Raw genomic sequence first — 8043 nt, 5'->3', positions numbered from 1 at the left:
ATTTAATAACTGGGTCCATAATTGACCTTCCTTTCCTGAAGCAGCTTTGGAACGGTGTTATCAAATTCCGAGACTCAACATAAAAAGTCATTCTCTCCACAATTATTTTCTCCATTACCTTACCTAGGTGAGATGACAAAGCAATTGGCCTATAATTAGAAGCCATAGTAGGATCTTTCCCCGGCTTTCTAATTGTAATAATAACAGCCATCTTCCAGCTCTTTGGAATTTTCCCTTGTTCCCACACCTTATTAAATAACGTCAATACAGTATTAAGAGCCTCGCTACTAAGATGTTTCAACATTGCATTATTCTATCTTTTCCCATAGCTGTTACCTTTGCCTTGCTTATAGCCTTTTTTTAGTTCACTTACTGAAAAACTTGCGTTCATGCTATCATCTCGATCCTCTACATTTTCTAAAAGATATTGATACTGTCTTTTTGTTGCCGCTCTTTTTGCAGTTCTCACCTGTCTCTGCTGCTGGGAGTGACAATAGGGCTCATTTACATCTCATTTAGATAAGCCATACCCCCTGTAAAGCTCCCCCCTGTGCTTTACAGCTTTTTTTGCACTTCGAATGAGTGCACTTCTGCCGCACTAGGCGAAAAACAATTGTGCTGCCCCTCTTTCCCTTTCAAGAGGTCTCTCCTATTGCGTAATGCTTACGCTATGGGAAAACTCCTTTTCTCGAGAAATATTGAAGTCTTTATGTAAAACGCATTGCAGCTGCACAGCATACAGCAATGAGCGAGGCAGCTCGGTCATTGGCTGTGCTGCGGCAACTTGCACGAACCAATGACGGGGCGACTCTGAACCCGCTTCCAATGAGGGTGCTTCGCGTCCACACGCGTCAGAGCCCGCCAAGATGGGCGTGGCCAAGGGCTATATGTTGGGCGCCCCGTCGTCTGAGTTCTTTAGATTTAATCTCCTTCAGCAAAGAACCTTCTCTTCGCTGATCCTCCGGATTTATTGGAGTCTTTCGCCGCCGCCGCAGTCGACAAGCCTACAGCAGGACTGCTTCGAGGACGCCGGCGCCTTCAGCCGCCTTCGATCGCCCTTCTGCTAAGCCATCCGGCGCGCATCATCACCATTTCCTTTTCAAAGCTTTCAGTGTTCGCCCCCGCGACACTTTTTCTAAAAGAGCAATTTTTCAAGGTGTCAAATGCCTTCCTGCGCTTCGTGTCGAGGCCCTCTTCAGGACGGGGATCGTCACATCATTTGCGCCCGCTGCCTGGGACCGGACCACGCAGAGGCTGCCCTTACTCGAGGCGGATGTCCCGAGTGTGACGCCCTGGGCCTCACCGAGCTGCGCGCTCGCTTCGCCGTTTTCACCGCGAAAGAGCCCACCTCTTCCGTGCTGCCATCTCCTCTGGTCGAGCCGCGAAAGAAAAAACGCCGCTCACAGAGGCTGCCGGAGCACGCGGTTTGCAGTGATGTCACGCCGGGCCAATCCCCGCGTGCTTCACCGCCACCCGAAGACTCCCCGCCGCCAGTCCAGTTCACACAGGCGGACCAGCACCCCTCCAGCGGAGCGATAAGAATGTCATCCTTATCCTTATCCACCAGGGTACCAATTTCTGCTTCTTACCTCCCGGACTCGACTCGGCAATAGAAACTTTTGCAGCTTCCACCATAGCTATACTAACACTTCCAGTAAATTCATCCACATCATCTATCACTTCAACTTGACCCATATTCCTATCACTTATAAATGTAAACATTATCCAACCAGCTTTATTAAAATTCCATCTTTCAGAAAAACACAGGTTATTATTGGAGCTCCTGCTACTCATCCTACACATAATTGGATAGTGGTCACTTCCAATCGTTGACTCACTATACACTTCCCATATTATTTGACCAGCATTTAAAACACCGCAACGGAGGGGGCACATACATCCTTACATTACTCAGATATCCAACAGTGACATATTTGGGCAGCTTTTCCCTTTGAAAATCCACCAATACTGATAGACTATCAACCTTCTCTCCAGACCTCCATGTTTCGAGCCTCTTCAGGCTAATCACATGTCCTCCCTCAATACTATCCTTCAGCTTTCCCAATTCCTCATTTATGGGAATACCATAGATAACTATCATCTAAACATCTACACACCTCTCCTGCCACCATTCTTTTCTTCACCTCCAAAACTTGCAAAGTTTTTTGCAAACACTCTTCAGCTTTAATGCTTCAACTGCTGGCCTTCGTCTTTACACACTATCGTCAAATCACCGTCAGAATGCACTCTAGCTCTAATTATTTAGTAATTATTTATTAAAATTTAGTGAGAGCAAAAGGCCCTACCAACTTAATATCATGACCCTCTTTGAACTTTACCAGCACTTTCAATCCTTCCTGATCCATTTTCCGCCTCACCACTCGTTCACCCACGTCTTTTGACTCGCTGCCATGACTTAGCCCCCTCTTCCTTTGAGAATTAATCTCACTACGTTCGCCCTCGTCCATACTATCCTTACTCGACCGCAGTGTTTTTCTAGTTCAGTTCTGATCAACATGAGTGCGAGCTCGACAAGCAACGGAAACCAGCAGTGTCAACTGCTGCTGGAGGTGTGGAAAGTAGTTCCTGGTACCCGTCCAGCACAGGACTTCTTCTTTTTCTTCTTTCCAATTTTATGGCGGTTGGCATCCAGCTTTTTGGTGCATTACCGCCCCCCTCTGCTCCGGAGTGTGGATCAGATAATAGATTACAATACATCTTTGTCTATTCTCTTTCCTACACTTACATAATACTCACTCCCTCAAAAAAACACTCACACACATAACAAACTTTATTTATCGATTAAATCCTATTGAAAACTCCCGCTTCCCTTAAAAAAGACATCAATATTCTATTCTGTGTCCCATTTACTGCGCTTAATAACCCTTTTAATGTAATCTCCTGCAACCCAAACTGCCTCAATTTATTCTTCATAACCTGCCTCTGCATTTCATATCTCTTACATCTCATAATTATGTGTTCCACTGACTCCTCTTCTCGACATCCCTCACACAACCCTGTGATAGATTTTGTATTTTCAGTTACAGATTAATTTACATTGTGACTGTGTATCAGATGTAGTCCACTCAGTCTGTGTCTGCAAAGGTGTGTGCCAAATGGCCCATACAGATGAATGGCCCATTCAGATGTATGGCCCATTCAGATTCAGTGTCTGACCAGCAAGCTGTGCCTCAGGCTTGTTACATCTGGCCCGGCCCTCTAGCTGCTACCGTAGGCGCACACCAGGCTCAACACCCCCTGGTGAGTCGGTACAGTCAGCAGCTGCCAACGCCGAATCCCGGGCGGCGGTTAACTAACCCGGAAAACTCAGCTTGTCTGAGTCTGGGCCTGTGGAGCCCCTGGTGGAGGAAATTCCACCAAAATGGGTCTTTTGACCTTCCACTGCAACCAGAATCATCTCCAGTCGTCTTGACTACGTCTTGCCACTGGGTACAGATGAGGCTGGTCGAGAGAGTGAGGTTGAATGCTGCGCAAATCACCCTCACTTAAATCCAAGTTCTCTGCGCAAGTCATGGCACTTTTTCTTACCATCGTCATTATCTAAGTCCTGTGGCGATGGGTGAGAGACGAAGCAGCAGGCACGGATATGCTGGAAGCTGTAGCCGCAAACCTGCACGCAGGCGGCTCAGGATATTGGTCGTTCTCGCACTGGACCGAAGCAGCAGTGAAGTCCGGCAGCACCCTGAGTGACTGAGCAGCCCTATTCAGGATCGCACTGCTCACCTCCGTCGTGAGGAAAGGGTTAGAAAAGGTACCCTAAACATTGTCTGCTTCAAAACATCCTGGCCAGCCTACCGCAGCTGGCGGGATCCCATACTTGCGGTCGAAAAACAAATAAAATGAAAAAGACCAAAGTGATACCACTCATTGTTGGCGCCTGGAATGTGCGCACACTGATGGATACATTCGGATCAAAAAGACCTGAGAGACGCACCACCCTCGTGGGCAGAGAGCTAGCCAGATATAATGTGGATGTTGCTGCCCTTAGTGAGACCCGACTGGCCGATACTGGACAAGTGACTGAAGTGGGTGCAGGTTATACATTCTTTTGGAGTGGACGAGGCCAGGAGGAGAGACGTGATGCTGGTGTTGGTTTTGCAGTAAAAAATCACCTGGTCAACCAACTGGCAAGCCAACCCAAGGGGATAAACGACCGTTTAATGACTTTACAGCTCCACCTATTTGGTAAAAAGGCGGCCACCATCATCAGTGCCTATGCCCCTACCATGACGAACTCTGACGAGATCAAAACCAAGTTCTATAATGACCTGGAAGTCATTATTGCTGCTACAGCCAGCTCGGATAAACTCCTGATACTGGGTGATTTCACCGCCAGAGTTGGAAGTGACCATCAATCATGGAATGGAGTCATTGGTGCACATGGTATTGGAAAATGTAACAGCAACGGTCTTCTACTGCTGCAAACATGCTCTGAATTTGACCTGCTCATCACCAACACGATATTCCAGCTACCAAAGCGCAAGAAAACTTCATGGATGCATCCTCGTTCACACCACTGGCACTTGATTGACTATGTCATCGTGAGGAGAAGCGATCGGCACGATGTCAGGGTGACCAAGGCAATGTGTGGTGCTGAATGTTGGACTGACCATCGTCTCATTATCTCCAAATTAAACATCCGGATTAAGCCTAGCAGACGCCCACAAGGACAAAGACGTGTTAAGCGTCTTAACATTACTCGCCTACAACAGGAACATACCAGACTGGCCTTTGTTGAGGCTTTAGACCATCACCTGGAGTCTCTAAGCTTTGAGCATACAGACGCTGAGGCAGGTTGGACTGCTCTCAAGACCGTACTGCATTCTACAGCCCTTGAATCACTTGGTGTTCCATTACGTACACATCAAGACTGGTTTGATGAGAACGATGCAGAAATCCGAGCACTCCTTGACGAAAAACATCGCCTGCATAAAGCATATCTGAATGACAGCAGCTCAAGTTTAAAGAAAACTGCCTTCCTCAACATTCGCAGGATTGTTCAGCAGAGACTCAGAGTCATGCAAGATGCCTGGCTGTGCGCAAAAGCTGAGGAGATTCAATCTTACGCTGACAGTAACAACACCAAGTGCCTCTATTATGCACTCAAGCAGGTCTATGGTCCGCAACACTCAGGAACTTCATCTCTCCTGAACTTAGATGGAACAACACTCCTTACGGAGAAGGACAAAATACTTGAAAGGTGGGTCGAACACAACAGCGCGGTCCTCAATCGGCCATCATGCATAAATGAGGAGGCAATTGCGAGATTGCCTCAAGTTGAAATAAACCAGTCCTTGGCTGTTCTACCATCCACTGAGGAAACCAGCAGAGCCATAACACTTCTTTCATCAGGCAAAGCTCCAGGGTCCGATGCCATTCCAGCAGAAATCTACAAGGCTGGAGGGCCTCGCTTAGTCGAGAAACTGACCGATCTCTTCCAGGCCATGTGGAAATTAGAAGCTGTTCCTAAGGAGTTCAAGGATACTACTATAATCAATCTATATAAAAGGAAAGGCAATCGGCAGGACTGAATGCCAAGAACAAAATGTTGATCTATATATGGCTTTCGTTGATCTAACAAAAGCATTCGACACAGTCAGCCGGGAGGGCCTATGGAAAATCATGTCCAAGTAATGGGTGTCCAGACAAGTTCATTGGCATTGTGCGCAATCTCCATGATGGCATGATGGCCAGCGTCAGAGATCAGCAAGAACTCTCTGATCCGTTCCCAATCACAAGCGGGGTGAAGCAAGGCTGCGTTTTAGCGCCAACGCTCTTCAGCATGGTGTTTTCTGCCATGCTGCAAGACTCATTCCACAATCACAACACTGGGATTAACACCATCTACCGTTTTGATGGCGGGCTATTCAATCTGCGGAGGATGCAAGCCAAAACTAGAGTGGAGGAAGTCACTGTTCGGGAACTCTTGTTTGCTGATGACTGTGCTCTGGCTGCTGGCTCAAATAAAGATCTACAGGACAGTATGGACCACCTCTCCTCAGCTTGCAACAACTTCGGCCTAACAATTAGCACAAAGAAGACTGAAGTCTTATACCAACCTGCTCCTGGTAAACCCTATACTGAGCCAACCATCTTTGTGAATGGGCAAAAGCTTTCAGCCGTTGACAAGTTTACTTACCTTGGTAGTACACTGTCTCGTGCTGTGCACATAGATGATGAAGTTAACATCAGGATTGTCAAGGCCAGTGCAGCCTTTGGACGTCTACGTGACTCAGTATGGGAAAGGACTGGCATCAAGCAGGAGACAAAATTGAAGGTCTACCGGGCTGTTGTTTTGCCAACTCTTCTTTATGGGTGCGAAGCTTGGACAGTCTACCAGCGCCATGCCAAAAAATTGAATCATATCCACTTGAGCTGTCTGAGGAAACTGCTGAGGATCAAGTGGCAAGACAGAATTCCTGACACGGAAGTCCTCAGCAAGGCAAATATCCCCAGCATCTACACCATGCTTGCGAAAGGAACAGCTTAGATGGACTGGTCACGTGACTAGAATGTCTAACGTGAGACTTCCAAAACAAGTTTTATTTGGCGAGCTGAAAAAAGGCAAGCGAGCACAAGGTGGCCCCAAAAAGCGCTACAAGGACACTCTTAAAGTTTCCTTGAAGAGTTTTGGACTCGACCTGAAAAGCTGGGAATCCCTAGCACAGGACCGATCTGCCTGGAGTAGAAAAGTCCAGGACGGTGTAATCCTCTGTGAGAGCAGGAGAAGCTCCTGTGCTATCTTGAAGAGGCAGCAGCGCAAAGTTACCAAGAAAGAACAAGTGGATGCACCTCAGAGTTCTACATCCTTCCTGACCTGTCCAGTGTGCCACAGGGAATTCCGGGCTCGGATTGGCCTCTTTAGCCATCTGCGCACTCATCAAAACCCAACAAAATGACAAACGTGCCATGGTCATCATCAATTTTTGATGGACGAACAAGAAGAAGAAGAAGAAGAAGATGGCCCACAGAAACTGATTGGTGTGAATGACAAAGAATCAGCATTGCTCAGAGTGGATTAGCAATTTAGATCAATCTCCTGTGGGAGGTCCTAACAGGTTTCTATTGTTTGTAGCCCATAGGCTATGTCTTCATGTATAAAGTTCTGTCTCACAGACAGAACTTTGGGTTAAGATTGTTGAAGGGTGACATGCTAACATCGTTGCTGAAGAACTGTGCTACACTACTACCTTCAATAAATTCTTCTCCCCACAAGAACTCTGGTCATGCTTACTTATTTTATGTATTTGATACATCTAATACATTGGCGATCCACCCAAACCACTGCTTGGCCAAATACAGCAAAATCTAACAATTTGGCGAGAGCCAGCCAGGAGAGACTGACAAGAAGAGAACTCACCAACTGCAACAAGGAGTAAACCAAGAACTCACCAGCTACAACAAGAAGTAAACGGAATAGTTTTCGAGTATCTGAAGTTCAAAAGACTGCATCTGTGGATACAATTTATTTGAATCAACTGAATCCGGTCTCAAATATCTTCATTTGGTGAGTGAAACTTATCAGCTCTCTAAAAGAACATCTTCTGAAAAGAATAATAATAGACCAGTAAAGATTTGTAGTGTAGTCACACATACTGTGTATTGAGAATTTTAGGCTTGGACGTTTTTCATGAGTCTGTAGGAACCTTGTAAATGATTTAGTTAATTCTCTTGAAACTGTAGGAGCTATAGAAATAAGTTGTATAGCTTGGCCCTGTTCTCTTGAGTCTCTAAGAATCATTTAAGAAAGAGGTTTGGTCCGTTCTCATGGGATTGTAGGAGCCATTCAAATATAATATAATGTTTGGGAATGATGTTTCTGCAAGAATTGGATTGGGAATTCTCGACTGGGTGCTAATTCAGTAGCCAATATAAGATTAATTTTAGGCTTGGGCCTTTTTCATGAGTCTGTAGGAACCTTTTGAATGATTTAGTTAATTCTCCTGAAACTGTAGGAGCTATAGAAATAAGTTTTATAGCTTGGCCCTGTTCTCTTGAGTCTCTAAGAATCATTTAAGAAAG

The sequence above is a fragment of the Siphateles boraxobius genome, unplaced genomic scaffold (assembly GCF_051911475.1).
Source record: "Siphateles boraxobius isolate OS27281-9 unplaced genomic scaffold, OSU_SipBor_1 11, whole genome shotgun sequence".
NCBI classification, from domain to species: Eukaryota; Metazoa; Chordata; class Actinopteri; order Cypriniformes; family Leuciscidae; genus Siphateles; species Siphateles boraxobius.
Note: the sequence above shows the minus strand (reverse complement) of the source record.